The following is a 17,307-nucleotide window of genomic DNA, read 5'->3' as shown; positions in this document are numbered from 1 at the left end:
AAAGTGTAAGGATTAAGTTACCGATATTTAATCAGTAAAATATACAAGTGTTCGCTTGAGAATCTAAAACTGCAGTCCAACGTATTATATATTGAGTATTAGTATTAATGACTTATGTACAAAGTTATCGTCGAATAATTTTACTATCTTAATCAACGGATGTAGTTAAATTTTAAAACTTTATAGTTATTACCAACTGTTTTTACTCTATACTAATGTAATTTTTAAAACTTTACGGTTATTAGTAATTGTATATTATTGAAATAAAATGACAATATATGCAGCAGATAGTTACCTAATGCTGACAAATTAAATTAATTATCCAAAAGACAGTTTAATTTTTAGAAGTTATTAATTTTTTTTTTTTTTGGTAGTTGAACGAAAGAATTTTATATCGTTTGAATTTCAGTTAAAATTTACAAAGTTTTAATAGGGCCCTCCATCTATAGTTTTTTAATTGAAAAAGTTGTTTCTACTGTTAAATTGCGAAACCCACCGACAGATTGAATTTGAGTGAGCCGGATTCGATATATTACAATAAACTATTATGTGAACTGTATTATAGGTACATTTATTTTATCGATCATAAAAAATCTATGCATTTCAAAATATCGCTAAGATCGTTCAGTTCGCCTACGTGTGATTTGAATGAAATTACTGATGCAAATCTACTACAGCGGTGAATATTCATGAAAGATATAGATTTTTTTATTTTTGGACACGACACCGTCGCTAATTGCACATGGCTATAGTTGTAAAGATGTAGCTAGGTACTTATTTACTTTTAAAGTATTTCATTTATAATCAAAACGTCTAAACATTTTTACACGAATACCGTTGTCAAGTAGTACGCCTTAGTTAATTAAAAATTATTTTAATTAACGACATTCGCCGTTGTTTTTAATTTTTAAATTAAATTCCATACGACGTTTTCACTTAAGCTCCCAAAGTGCTCACAGGTTACATTTTTTTAACATTTCCGTGTTGTTTACTCCTACATAAAATAACACTGGGTATTCATAATAATCATGGGAAGTAAATTTACGACTGCAATAATTTTACATTTTTTTTAATAAATAATTGTGAAGGTACACTATACATGATAAGTTTAAAGTATAATACAAACCCCCTCCCCCCTCCCCACTAACAGATTTATAAAACCAACTTCTGGCGAATCAAATATCGTTAATAACCCATTTTTCAAGGTTGGCACGATGTATTATAGCAATGGAATTTGTATTTTTAAGGAACGTATAATAAGTGGAATTTATCGATTCAAAAACAATATTGAACAATAATCGCACAACGAAGATACACAGCAAACATCGCCTACACGGACCACAGATATAGTAAAGATGACATATTATGATATATCGTCTCTGAAATAAACATGGTAGTCTTTTTATTTCCTCGGCCTCCACCGACGACGTCACTTTGAATATTATTGAAAATCTATGTTAATATTAATATTATTATGATTATTATTATTATCATTATTTTTATCATTATTATTATTGTACTTTATTGACCTTTTCAATGTTCCGCATCAATTTTCTGGCGGTCGGACACACAATGTCCATTCAAAATCCCATCACCACACGCACCGTAGCACTATATGTGTAGGTACCTTTTTGAACGATGGTCGGACATGGGACGTTGATATATCGTATAATAGCCGTACGCACTCTCTTTTTTATTATTATTATTATTATTATTATTATTATTATTATTATTATTATTACCGATCCTTTTCCGTTTCCTTTTCGTTAAAAATTAATTCGTGTATGTACGCTATCGGTTTGCACTACGCACGTCCTACCGCGGCCGTTTCCGCACGACTTGTGTATTTCCATTGTACCCGAAGAGAACTGTATATATATTATTATTACACGCTCGCATATTTTATTTCGTTTGAAGAGCAACAAGTCGAGACCTCTTGAAAAGAAAGTACTTTTTCCGACTACTTTTAAAGGAAAAAATTCTAAATATGTTTATAGTAGAAACCTCATATTATTATTATTATTATTATTATTACCTATTATTATTATATTGCCAGACCATAATATTTATTATTTTTTTTATATTCTCATAACACCAAGATAATATTATATTATCACGCGAGTGCAGTACAATAAGAAATAGAATAAATTAAATGCCAAAAAAAAACTAATTTAGTTTATAAATAAAAACCAATAAATTGCTTATGTAGAACCACCTAAATATGAACCATCCTTAGCCATATAGAAATCACAATTATTTAAAATTACACATGTTTACTTAAATCACATACTTCTATGAAACTATATGTGAATTATCTTGAACTATTTTTCCAAGCTTTAATATTAAGTTTATTATAAAACACATGATTAAAATTAAACAAAAAAAGGTGGGTAAGTGGATGTCGCTCTGCTGTATAGTAGGTTACAAGTGGGTCACTGTAATTGGATGGTGTTAAATTTGAATTCAATGATATAATATTATTGTATAAGAAAAACGATTCTGGGCGAAAACTGTCAGTCTTAAGCCTATGGCATTACCAAGTATATTTAATGATATTATTGTGAAAAAAGTACCCGGCCATCCTGCTCATATTGCGTTTTAGGATAGGAGTTTATTCACTAGATAATATGAATTTCTTGTTAAATTTTTTATGTTCTAATTTTAATAGAAAGTGTGAAGTAATTTATTACATCGACGAAAATCTTCTTATTAAGGTAGAATAATAAATTTGCAGAGAGCATTATATAATAAATGTAATATAGTCAGTATAGACTACTAATTTAACACCTAGTCATATTTTATATATTTATATAGTAAATTTCATAGTAGGTACCTACGTTCGTTTGAATAAATACATAAAATATAAATTATTATATAAAATATTATGCACATGACATGACTGCAACTCCACAATTTACAACGTATAAGTGATTCGCTAAGAACATATTGTAAACTCTTATTTAGGATGCGTCTTGACAGGCATTAGGAATTTTCGAAAATCGCGTAACATCATTTAAAATAATAATTATCTGAGGAGAATGAATTTTGAATTAAAATAACAATTTGAGAACTTAACAATAAAATAATTTTATGTACCGGAAGATGAACCCTTATGTGCTACTAATGGGCTGCTCCATCTCACATATATTATGCATGTATCAATATCCAGCATATTTTTCTTCTTTGCAATCATTTATAAAATTGACCTATTGTACGCTATTATAAGAATATATTATTGTAAATATTTTTATATTTAGTAAAAAAAAAAAGAAAAAGCAGAACTCTTAAAAATCCCTCATTCGCAAAATGCAAAATAGGTTTTCAATTTCACTCCACAACATGAGATCATTCTAGCTTATTCAGGAACCTTTGAAACAGCCTGTATAATATAAAATATATAAATATACATATATGTATATAATATATACCACTGTTTGGAATCGTATACGCTAAAAGTTTTTGTCCATTAAAAGGAATTGAAGCTGTAATATCATCCGTGAACAAGAGTCACGAAAAGTACCCGTCCCATATATACGTTGATAACAAAATGGTAATAAGAAAGAGAAAAGAAAAATCTCATTTCGAAGAAACTATTTGCGGAGGTAACGTATAGGTTCATTTAATGTATTTTTATAGGCATTATATATTATAGCCAGGTACAATAATATCCGTAAAAAACAACTATGCCGACATATATGTCTGTCCACTTAACGATAAAACCCCGAACAACGATCATAAGCGCGATATGCACCAGTATAGAACGTACAATTTATTATTGTTGACAGGTATTAAGATTTAAATTATGTAAAAAACCAAAATTTGTAAATTATTCAAAGCCAATAGACTCGACTCGATTTGACAAAAGTTTCAGAGATTGCAGTTCTAAATGTAGTTTGAACCACGTACGAAAATATATCAAGTTCTATTATATTCAATCCACCATGGCAGATTACCCATCTCGGTCGAATTAGTTCACAATACGAGGTATCTACACCGACGCCGATTAGCCCGCATGAACCGAGGTATTCGAAGATTAAGATATACCTATAATATAGGCCTAAATAATAATATAAACCTAACCTAATATATAAGCCCCGTATTTTATATTTTTTGGTTTTTTTTTTTGAGAGTCAGTGTTTGTTTATATACAGCTAGTTTATTGAACAAACTTTTTAAAATTATATAAAAATGTAAGTCTTATATAGTGAACTATATAAGTATAACTGTATTATGTAAGTCAACTAGGTATTATAATGTATGAACGTTAAAAAAAAATAATTGTAAAATGTATTTACTTAAATGTTTGTTAATTTGAAATGATGTATATCTAACTAGAGTAATGAAAAAAAAACACTAATTTCAGATCGATTGAACCCCATATTTCAGATAGAACCAGTCACTTGCAGTCGCTATTGCCTAGAATATACGAACACCTTCTTCTATTGCAGCCATGGTCAAAGCTTGCAGGCTTTTCATCGACAAGGCAGCCACTTGTCACGGTAAAAACTTATATACCAGTATAAAAAGAGTATAAAGTAAACGTCTTTATCAAGCAAAGCATCGCACACTACGAACGAAGGGATGACAACGATAAATCCCATTGAGGTGTATCATCGGATAACGACACGACGACGTTTCGCCTTTGAAGATCTATTAACGTGTAAATTAATATAAAACATTTCGGAGTGAATTTGATCCTCAAACACGAGAAAGGAACACAATAAACTTCTGAAATACCGCTGGAGGCCAGGTGTCTAGGATTTGCGTGTCAGAACCGATTGAAATTAGAATTGGCAGGAAATGATAACGCGCGTTTCCTAACGTTTGCGAGTTGCGACAGGTTTTCGGTGGCCATCTCTCTGCCTCGGTACAGATTGTACGCTCGGGGATTTTATAAGTGATAAATAAACGAGGAAATACGTCTTGGCGTATTCTATCCCTTAGCAGATCGGACATTTCTCTTCCAAGCCCGAAGTCTTGATACTTATTTTATTTTTATTAGTTTTATTTAGGTACTAGATTTTATTTTATTTTCTAAAAATTCTTCGCTCTTCCGACCTCTTGTTGTATTTTTTCACCGGTCTTCAGATCATTAAAATCTTGACCATAATAATATATATATATTATATATATTCACATTCGCATCCGTTTCATAATAATTGAATTATAAATATAATATCATCATTATCATACACGAATGAGTGATAGAAATAAGAATAACGCACAATCGTTTGTAAGAAATAATAGTGAAAATGATTTGAACAAAAATTTGTTTATAGTGGTATTAATAATTATGACTACTTACATCGGAAAATTCCTACATTCAATAAAAATAAATCTCTCATTTTTCACTCTTCATAGATTACCTCTACGTACTATAATTGTATTTTTGTTGTATAATATAAAAAAATTAAAACAAAGTAATATTATGACAATTTGTATTGAATCTACAAAAAAATTGTTTCATCTCCCTGAAGACATATTTCTTTTTTAATGTGAGTGTACACATTTTGGTTTGTATAATAATTATTATCAACATGCATATTCAATTTAATTAGCTTTAAATAATATGTTCAGTATGATTGTAACTGTTGTCCATATCTTTGATATTAAACTTTATATATTGAAATTAAATTTGTGAAAGGGTCATTGTACAAAGTAATTACTATAATATGGGTATGCATACAGTGACAATATTATTAGTGTAAGTACACTTGTAATCAATATATTTTCATTTTTAATCTATCTTGATTACGATGAACGAGTGTACACAACGTAATTAATTACTATTCAAAATCAACCATAAGTACATAAAGCAATAGTTTCGTTTTATCCGTATATAAAATCGATTTTTTTTTTTCAATCAACTATTCTCGTTTTTTAACAATCTTAGTTAATGAATACAGGATATTATGTATTCAACAAAAGATTCCAAACCTAATGTTGTGGGCTAGTGAATTTAACATTCTTCTCTACCACTTTTAAATAGGTAGTAAATGTATACATGTTAAACGTAAAACGATCAAGCACAACGCATAAATTAAAATATTATCCAAACATTGAATGCAAAAAAAAAATAAATAATGCGAAAAATTTATTTTTTATTTTTTAAACGTAAATATAGGTTAGGTTAGGTGGTGGGTATAACGTGTAGGCTCCGATATGATTTTACTTTATACTTACAGCTTATACGTAGTAAAATTATATTTCACAAATATGACAAATGTTGTATAAATATACACTGTCTTAGATACTTCTACCTACTATGTATAATACGGCGTATGATATAATTATTAATATTAAATATTAGTTCAAAATCATCACATTTTTGTGTGCCACAAACGTTAACAAAGTAGAATACAGTGACTGAATACATAACTTTCTAACTGCTTCATGGACTATCAGTGAATACAAAATAGTATTAACATAGGATTTTAGCTGAAATTGATATTTATAATACTTTGACTTTTAAATTAATTATTTTAAAGTATTGAGTGATATTTATTATACCAACTAACGTATAATAACAAATATTTTTATTTTTAGAAATTTATTTACTAGAAGCCACAGAGCCAAAGAGGATCAAATAAACCATGAAAAAAGCGGACTTTCATTCTTCTCTTGCGGAATACAATTCATTACTGCCACCAATAAAAAAAATATAAATTACTTAATTTACCGATAAAAAAAAATCAGACCACACATGAAATAACAGATATTATATTCAATTTTGGATACAAATATAAAGAATAAAAACTCGCAATGATTTTCTTTTTATAGACGTTAAATTTATTGTAATAGTAAATAAGTGGACGCATTGTTCTCTTGACATAAAATACAACCAAGTCTGTAAATTTTGTTATTGGTTTCGGGATAATATCAGTCTCTAGGGATGCGCAGATGACTGTCGCAGATTGTAGAAATTTATTATTATATCATGATATGAATGAAAATCTAAATTTTGTAAAATAATATTTACTTAGTACAATGGATTTATATAATAATATTAAATACATTTTTTTATGATATGGTAATTATTAAATGTATCGAAGATTTATTAAAAATAATATTTTTTTTACAAATTTAACGGTAAAATTTTTTTTTCATAACAATTTTTATTTGCCGGCTTACATTAAAAATTTACTCAAATATACTCATTCTATCTAGCCGTTTTGAATATTTAAGTCCACATTAAATGGTGCAATATTATTCGATTTAATAATAAAATGCCAACCTCTGTTGGCCGAGAGTCTACCTGTTCGCGTGAATCAAAATATTATAAATATTAAACAGTAATTATTAGTAAATATTTGTCTACATTATACATTATATACTTATTTGATACCATATAATTGAAGCACAGATCGTAAGTAACCCTAACTTAAATTTAACCCCGAACATTTGTGGTTTGTCACAGAAACAAATAAAATGTGAATTTTACATTATCGCGTTTGAACACTTTTACAATAGATATACATACCTATAAAGTGTCTTTATACATTGCAAACAGATTCGATGTGTCATATCCTTATATTTTTTCAAACGTTCTGCAGGTTTCGTCTACTGCGTGGCAACTAATCCCCTGAATCGTATTTATTATGTAATAACATACCTAATAAACATAATATTGTTATACAATAACATAATAATAATATTATACGTGTTTCTGCGGTACTAAACCGTTCGGTCGAAATTATCTCGTTTATATTTTTTTGAAGGGTGAAAACGCCTGTAACACAACACCTATATAATACCGACACACCACGATGATAAGACAATAAGGACGTAGCATTTTATGGATTTTTTTCCCTATTCGTCTGCGAATATAAAAACATTTTCTTTCTCCACCTTCTGCAGCCGCGATTGGTCGCTACTCGAAGTCACGTCGGAGCTGATGGAATTTTATCGCTGATAACAACAATCATATTATTTTTAATCGAATCGTTTCGCGTTGTGTCTCGGATCAATACGCCATAATATTATACGCACCGCGGGAAGTTAAACAGCGCAAACACACACACGTCAAAAACATAATAATAGATTGTACTAAATCTAATACCTATATTATTATGTGGTACGTTGATTTATTTTTTTTCTATTCCATTGAGTACCCAGATATAATATTATATATATTATATTTATACAAAACAATATTATAATATCTCACCACGCGTTGGTATACTGCAATATTATACATACGGGACGTATTATAGTACCTACCTACGCATTTTGTGTCGTACGTTTTCCATTCTTATTCTCTGGAAATCGACGAGCATAGCGGGCGTGCATGCGTTCTTTTATTTTTGCACCCCATCCGTTCGTGTTTATCGTAATAACGCCATCGGTGTTGACCCGATTTCAGGTCCCGGCGGAGTGCGAGCGGGTCATGCCAAAGGTCAGAGTTCACTCTGTGTAACCACCCCCCCCCCCCCCCGCCTTATACCACACACACCACACTCACTGTATATATACCATCTCTATACTCCTCTCTCTCTCTCACACACACACACACACACTCGCGTATTGCACCACCACCTGCACATCATGCTGCACTACCATAGCTCCCTCAACCCTGCAAGGGGAATGATCGAAAAAACCTCCATCCCACAAGTGTGCAGCGCGTCAAGTTTAATTATTAATGAAAAACAAAGTGAAAATTCCAATACGAGGTTTTACGAATTTTTTTTTTCGATGTCGTTACGAAACTATACCTACCACATAGCTAAAGGTAGGTGAGACAAGGACTGGGCTTTGTTAGCTTATAAAAAAAACTCTCTTACAACAGTAGGTACCTATACAATATATTTTGATAACATGTTAACGGATTATCACTATAGATTCAGATGTTGTAGCTCTATAAAACTTTGAAAACAGCACTTAAAATACAGAAGAAAACACTAAAAAAAACGCATAAAAGAACCCTAAAAATGCTTTAAAAAACTCTTTAAAACCCCGTTATTTGGCATTTAATTATTTTGATTTAATATAATAGTATATTAGGAGCTATTATGACTATTTATATAGTTTCCTAGTTACAAATTATGAACTATCAAATGTATACGTAATTTGTGGTCTTAGACTTAAAAATGATGTAATACATATTGGAAAAAACTAAATAGATACGTATCCAAAAACCATTTATCAGTATAATTTTAAAAAAATTAACGACTACTTGGTTGATATTTATATAGAGGCATTTTTTACGGCTAGCCAATGATTTGTTTGTATTCCTAAAGATCCTCATCCTACCTATACACGGCGATACAGCATGATGTATTATTGCGGGCGTGAGGATACGCATATAGGTGGAACCATGACGTATTGACGTACGATTCTGTGTGATGGAAGGCTTTGGGGTTTTTGAAATAATATCTCATATGAAGCGACTGACTGTTGTTTTACGCGTTCAAACGAAAACAATAACAATAATAATAATATTATCAGCGCGCGAAGTTACGACGAAACGAAAAGCGATAAACTTCTCTGGTGCTCCGCGAGAGTATCATCATATTATTGTACAGTATTTTATTATGAACGAGCACATGTGTCATAACATTGCATACGCACAAATGTGTACATAGCAGCCGAGTTCGCGCACTAAAACTTTAAGATGGGGAGGAGTTGAGCGCGAAGTTTTTTTGGCGGTAAAATATTTAGTTCAGTAACAATGCTGCGCGGATATATCATAATATTATCATTGTTACATTGTGCCGTGTTTCGACTTGACTTTTAAGTCATTTACTTTGTGACATAGAATATAATATACTGACAGAGGAATATTATACAACTGACGGCAGATGATTTACACACGCTCACGCATGCACGCATATATCCGAAAGGAATGTTTAAACGTACGCGTTTTCACGTCGAAAATTTCGAAACAAAAAATGTAGTAGGTATTTTGGTCACAATCTCGTTTTCCTGATAAATGTCTATGTCCATCAGTTGTGTGTGATTAATGTATTTATACAATAAAAAAAAAAACAAAGACATTTCATCACTTACATGATATGAAATGAATTGTATTTGTTACGTATAAGGACCTTTACCTCAGCCATGGTCCATGAAAAAATCAATTTTTATGTTAAGTAAAAATGTATGTATGATTAATTATAACATAACATAAAACTTATTGGAATATTCAAAACTAAATATAATTTTACTTAATAAATTATCTGTGTTTTTTCAATAAATAAAATAATAAACCCCTTAAATACAATTAAAATTAGCTGTCCCATCTTACGCAGGTTTCCACTGCTTAAACGCATGCGCACACACAAATAATATATTAGTTAATATACCGTCTACTATATTATATTAAGATTCTAATAAATGTTCAGGCCTGTTCAGCAAACATATTATTTCAGTGTATTGTATGTTACGAATTAGTACACTTTGACTCTTGATCTGGTTAACGCAAAGACGTTTCTCAGACGATGTGAAACAAATTTTCGTTTTGCATAAATAGCAATAAGTATTCACATGTTTCCAAGAGATACATTATACATGTGTTTTTGTTTTTGTTTAAAAAACTAAGTTATTCTAGGCGTGTTTTTTAATAGCTATAATGCTGTATATATTATACAATATCAATATATAAGGACAGGTATCAATAGACAATGATTTACGTACGGTAACACAATTCTTATTCATTTATTCGATAAATTGCTATGTTTTTTTTTCAAGATTAAATAATTTAAATGTTGAATCAATTAATCATTGTCACCACTGTGGCACTGTCTAATCGAAATTTGCACGTTTTGGTCAATTTATAACTACAGAATGGCTGTATAATATATATACATAGTCGTGTATTTGGTACATCAATACGCTGATTAATATATTGCACTTGTATTACATATTATATTTAAACCATACAATATGTAAATGTAATGCCATATAAATTCTGGGCAATATTCCCAAAAAACAGCTTTTGTATGTTCAACAAAGTTATTGATGTTATGTAAAAAGTATTCGCCAAGTACAATAGAAACATATAACGCACAATAATATGTGTGTGGATATATGCGCATGGTAACGTATTCAAATTTAGCTTTTATAGTATCGCATTCTGTGCCTCTTGAGATGTATATAGATCATAAAGAAAACGAGAAAGAGACGACGGTATTTACATCTACAACCAACGATGTCTACAACGTCGGAGAGCACATCTTCACTAATGACTTGAATACCGGACGAATATAATGTATACATATATATTCACATATATTATATTACATTCAGCCGTTCCTCGAAATATACAGTTATACGTTATATAATAACACGTGAACACGTTAAATAGGAAAATAATAAAAATGTAACTTAATAATGATGAGTAGGAGGGTAATTTAGCTAGCTTTAATATAAAATATTAATGAGAGAGATTTGATATCACACCCAAACGGTATAATCACTTGAATCCATAAAAACGACGGCGTTAACGGTCCCAAAATTTCTATTTTTTTAACTTTTCTCCTAAATTATGATAGCTAGAAAGTTGGTTGATAACTCATTAAAAAGGGATCATCAAGTAAATACTAAATGTGGAGTTTAATTTTTTTTAAAAAAATTATTTATTTATTTATTTACAGATAAAAAAAAAATTATTTTTCGCTAGATTTCCATTTAGCGAGGTACCTAGATTTCCGAAACTGGAGAACGGATTTTATTGTTTGGGGTCTTGTAAGATTTACATTGGCTAGGAGAAGTGCAGTGAAGATTTTCAGAACTTAATCTCCAATCGTTAGTTCACTACAAAGCTGTAAAGCTGAAAAACATCAAAAAACACCCAATAAAATTTGTTTTAACTTTTTTTTAATGTTCTGTAGTGAATTAACTATTAAAGATAAAGTTCTGAAAATCTTCACTGCAGTTCTCCTAACAAATGTGAATGTAACAAGACTCCAGACAACGAAATCCTCTCTCCAATTCGGAGATTTATCACAAAATGAAAATAACTTTTTGCGGGGCTGTACACACCGACATTTTTCTGGATTCAAATTGTTATACCACTTGGGTGTGATATCAGTTAATAAATTACTAAAAATGAAAAATCAAGAAAGTTTACATGCCGATCCCTGACTTGGTAAGCGTTTTTTTCGTATTCAAGAATAATATAGTTTAAATGGTATAAACCGTTTTAACTGCGTTTATAATTGAGAGGATAGTTTTTGACGAGGAGAACATTCCTATTCCGCTATATAGTTGAGTAGTTGACATCAAAACAAGTCGAGACGAGACTACAACTGCAGTTGGAATGCCGTCTGTTAAAATTCTCAACTACGTATAAATATACTATTGTAATACCTATATAGTGCGTTATAATATAATGCACTGCGATGAATAGCATAGGATTTGTACGAATTTATGAATCGTTCATTATTTTGTCGACGGGAAAATTAAATAGTCCTGAGAAAGACATATATAATGCTCAAACAGTTGGCCATCCCCTTCAAAAGCACAATCATGAGATACCTAACGTGTACCACTTCAATGAACCCGCGAGTAAATCTCTGCCCATTATAAACTCCTCAATTCCCGTCAAAATTGACAACGAAAAACGTACCTAAACAAATATTTGGAACGCAGTTAATGCGTCTGTGGTCCGTAGTAGTGAAATACAAAAAATTTAATAGCCGAAATGCCACTGTAGATAAAATATTAAGTGCTATCCCGCACACATGCTGCGTGGTTCTGTTAATTTTTAAGTATCAATTTACAACGTCAAATATACTACGAACAACAATAGTGATGGAGAAAGTTACGATATTGACTTTTAACAGACGAAATACGAACAAAATAAAGTCAAAACAAATCTTTACCCAAATATTGGTGATTAGTAGTTGTTGTTATCCTTGACAATAATTAATGTTATTAAATAATTATTTGTTATTTATAGTTAGGTACTTGAACGTTTGTTGAGAATATTAAATATTGCTAATCGATTAGTAAATTAATTTATGTAATCGACAAAATTATTCACCTACCTATTGAACTCAATAAATCTGTATCGATCGCATTATGAGGATTATCATAAAAATATATTCCTATAATATAAGACTAATGAAAAAATAGAATTTTACAAATAGTTCTTTGATTAGAAACCTACTACTATATTATTGTACAATGTTAAAATGCGGAATGATTTTTAAAGTAGAGTAATCATTATATGACGTAAACTAATACCAATAGAGTTGCTATATTTTCATATCTAAATGTATATAATGGATATGTATCGATTACTATACGCACACGTGTATACATAATATTCTGATGCAAATGGCTTTTCAAGAATATTTTTTTTTCTATTTGCATTTTAAATTTTCAAAACTCGTAAATTTAGATGAGAAAAAAACATTTCGTGAATGTACATAATAATACTATAGTAAAGGGGGACGAAGTGGCCGAGCGGTCTAACGCGACGGATTCGGCACAGCCCGTCCGAGTTCGATCCTCGACCACCGGGCGGCATTTTTCTCCGTGCAAGTCACGGTGTCCGGAGAACAAGTGCCGCCATCCCCCACCCGGGCATGGCAGATACCTACGGGTGCCCAATCAAAAATTCTGCCAAACCCAACACACACGTGTTCCTTCCCCTACCACCACTAACAACCCACAAACAAACCACTACAGCTAATGGCCATAGTTGCCGAAGTTTAAGATCAATAATAAAAAAAAAAAAAACTATAGTAAAATTAATATGAAATAATTCTGCACAACAATATTACCACGTTGGTTGGTATAAAATTATAAAATCAAATAACGAACTGCAGAAGCGTTATCAGTCGCACAAGTCCAGCCGCGATCAAGCGTCACTCGCAGATACCAATTTTTGATGTGGAGATAAGCGGATGGACCATTCTTCAATACTTAGAAGTTGGGCGTTGGTAGTTTTATGCACCAATTCATAAACTACTATAATATTATATTATAACTATACACAATTAGCCCTAAATAGTAAATAATATGAAAATAAAAATTAATATTATTGTCAACTAAAACAATTTATTCAAAAAGTTTATTTTCCGGTCCTCCGTATCAAGATTTGTATAAAAAAAAAATGTTTGAATTACCCCACCTCCTAATTTTTTTTCCAGCTTCAGATACGTCAATGGATACTTATGTTTGCGCAATATGTATCATTTCGGCGATCGTTTGTCCGCAGTCACTTGATTATTAATTCAAATAAATTTTTAATAGACAAATACTACTCATCTCGGGTTAAATAATGTATGTTTAGAATAAGGGTACTTGTTTAGATAACAAAATAGTAATATAATATGAAAGTGCCAGGTAGTAGAAAATCACACTGATGGAACACCAAATAAGAGTATTGCTTTGGGTGTCCGTTAGGTACATAGCTAAATAATATTCTCTTGGATACGCGGTTCCAGGTCAGAAGAAGGGAAGTAAATATAATAATATATACCTTGTATACTATCTATATTATAGTCTAGAGATGTCGAAAGAGGGTATATTGTTTTAACAGTTGGTATTGAAACAAATAATAATAGCGATCGTTCGCGATACGCAAGGGGTGACAACTGCGCGTGTATGTATTGTCCTCGTCTTTATTGTCTCACAGATACCGCACGTTTAGAGCGAAATATTATTATATTTTGCGGTATTCTATCCAAGGTTCGATATAGTGTTAATAATCTCTATTATACGCACGCCATTCGATAAAACCGATTATACTATCGGAGAACATACAATATCATCGGCGTGTCTATATATAAGTTGTACTGGTCGCTTTTAATTAGCTCAGTTACCCGCTGCAGCGGCAATCGTTGTAAATTATAGTTCGATAGGTACGTTTAAAATATTATAAAGTAGGTATAAAATGCAATGCACAGCTGAAACTACAACTGTAAATACCCACAAAACGGTGCGCGCTCGTAAACAATCTGTGCGTATATTATGATGTTTAAATTATATTGTTTAGTAAAACGACCCTCACAATCGGACGCCGACGTATTCCATTTCAAATCTATTCACATAATATATCGTTATTCAGTACCAGCTAAACTACTATATCTGCTGTAAATCATCTGTAGTTATACACATTATACGTAGCTAGTATGTATATATTTACATAGGTCTATATATGTGGATATTCCGTGCACGAGAGAAGTTATATTTTATATATTATTATATATAAACACAATCGACTCACGTGTGTGAACTGTAAAGCAACAAGTTTCAAACGAACGCCGTCCGCTGTGTACAATATTGTATACCTTTATAGTAGGTAACAATAAACGCGTATTTTGGCATCTAACGCGCTCGCGGAGTTTTACATATTATTTTATGCGTATACGAACCAAACGATCTTAAACGATAATAAACCGCGGTTAAGTGTGGTTAAGTGCGGCGAGGATATAGTAATATAATATTATACTACGAGACGATATAACGATGATACGTATACGTATAATATTATAATAACCGACGCAATACAAATCCGTATAGATTAATGAAGTAAAAATGCACACAGGCACAAAAGTTTAAACTCCATATAAACGAAATAATAATTACACGTTCAAAACATGCACGCCCCGAGTTTATATACTTTTAGTACGCAGTGTATATTATTATATGCAATAAAAGTAAACTCACGTGCCCGTCGAACTTGTTTGCCGGAACAGACGATATCTAGAAAGTTGCCAAAGCCCCTTCCGTTAAGTAGGTAATTTGGTTAGAATATCCACTAAAATACATAGTAATAAACGTGCAGTAGGTATGACTAAATGAACTTCTAGACAAAACCAGTATGGACTAAATGTTTTTATAGAACACGCTGTATGCATTGTATTTACGAGCATACATATTACACACACATTTAGAACAACTATGAGGTAGGTCTTTATGGGTCAAGTTTTTTTCTGCACAGAGTACCTTTATTATTATATTATAATAATATACCCATATGGTTTTGTATTACATTTTTAAGGTGTATTTTTTTCAGGTTTATTGAGACGAAGCGAAAGATACGTTTATTATTCCGTATGGTCTAAATCCTATGGTCTATATTATTATCGTAACACTAATGAGCAATGAGAGTATAATATATATACATAAAGGTTAATGGCAGTTGTTTTGGTCCAAGTAGCGAAATTTGATTTTTTACGTGAATACATAAAATATGTATATATAGTCTATAAATGGATAATGACTTATTTTATTGTAGTCGAGTCTCGGCAATAATATATTAAGATGATACAATTTTGTTTTTATTTTTATTCTAACTATAGCGAATCAAATTTAATGAGCCCTTTTAAACATAAAACAAATCGTATTCTGTCACATTAAATTATTACTTTAGTTACGCTATTTATGGTTCATTTATTTCAATGTTACCATAATATTATATTGTATAAGTATTCTATCAACTCAGTAATTTTATAGCTATTACATTATGAATAAATTGTATGCAATGCTTTTAATTAAAAATTAAATAAATCATTAAATTAAAAAACCAAGCTTATATAAAAGTCTATCTGAAGCAACTCAGATTATATAGTTGAAAACCTCACCTGCATTAGATTCATGTTGTTTTGAGATCACTTATTTGGCTAGGTTTATTATTATTTGATATACAATTTGATAAATAGAGAATTTTAATAATTTAAAAAAACTAACCAACACATACTCATTGTCTTACGATCGTTCAAAATACGTAACGTGTTTTTTGAACTAGGTACTAATAATAAAAAGGATAAGTGACCCTGCAAAAATATTGACAATCAAAAATATACTCTTCGGAGGTAATTGTATGCCTAGTGGGTGTGTGTGTGCGTGTGCGTGTACGTGTGCTATGCACGTACGACCCAGTGGTGTTGGAAACTCTAAGTTTCTTATACATTCGACCCGAGAAACCACTTAATCAAAGTTTTTTGTGGTTTTTTTTTACCTACCTCTCTTGGTTGGCAGCCATTAAATTTGCTACTGAATTTTGAGTAGACCATAGGGACGTAAAAACAACGACCGACGTAAAAAAGGAAATAAGAAAAATTATACTTAAACGTATAGTGGCCTTGTTTTTTAAGGGATTCGCAACGGGGAGAAATATCTCTAGATCATTATACACCGAACTACAAAGATAACTATACAATTTATACATGAATTGTAACGACAGTTTTTATAATATATTTAACGTAGGTGCATCAGTATAAAAAATATTCAGATATTTAGGTTTATCGCATATACATAAAATTATGTACAAATGTATCGAACTTGTAATATCATATTGTTATAATGTGTTGAAACATTTTAATACAAAATTAATTCAAAAATAAATGTTTATCG

At 30.8% G+C, this 17,307-nt stretch overlaps 1 protein-coding gene across 13 annotated transcripts in view; it reads right to left on the bottom strand.

Annotated features, from left to right (window-relative positions):
• The window catches only part of LOC132951880 (uncharacterized), a 278,489-nt gene that overhangs the window by 156,188 nt on the left and 104,994 nt on the right, over positions 1–17,307 (bottom strand). The window lies entirely within an intron of this gene.

The sequence above is a fragment of the Metopolophium dirhodum genome, chromosome 9 (assembly GCF_019925205.1).
Source record: "Metopolophium dirhodum isolate CAU chromosome 9, ASM1992520v1, whole genome shotgun sequence".
NCBI lineage: Eukaryota > Metazoa > Arthropoda > Insecta > Hemiptera > Aphididae > Metopolophium > Metopolophium dirhodum.
Note: the sequence above shows the minus strand (reverse complement) of the source record. Positions and strands in the feature narration are given on the sequence as shown.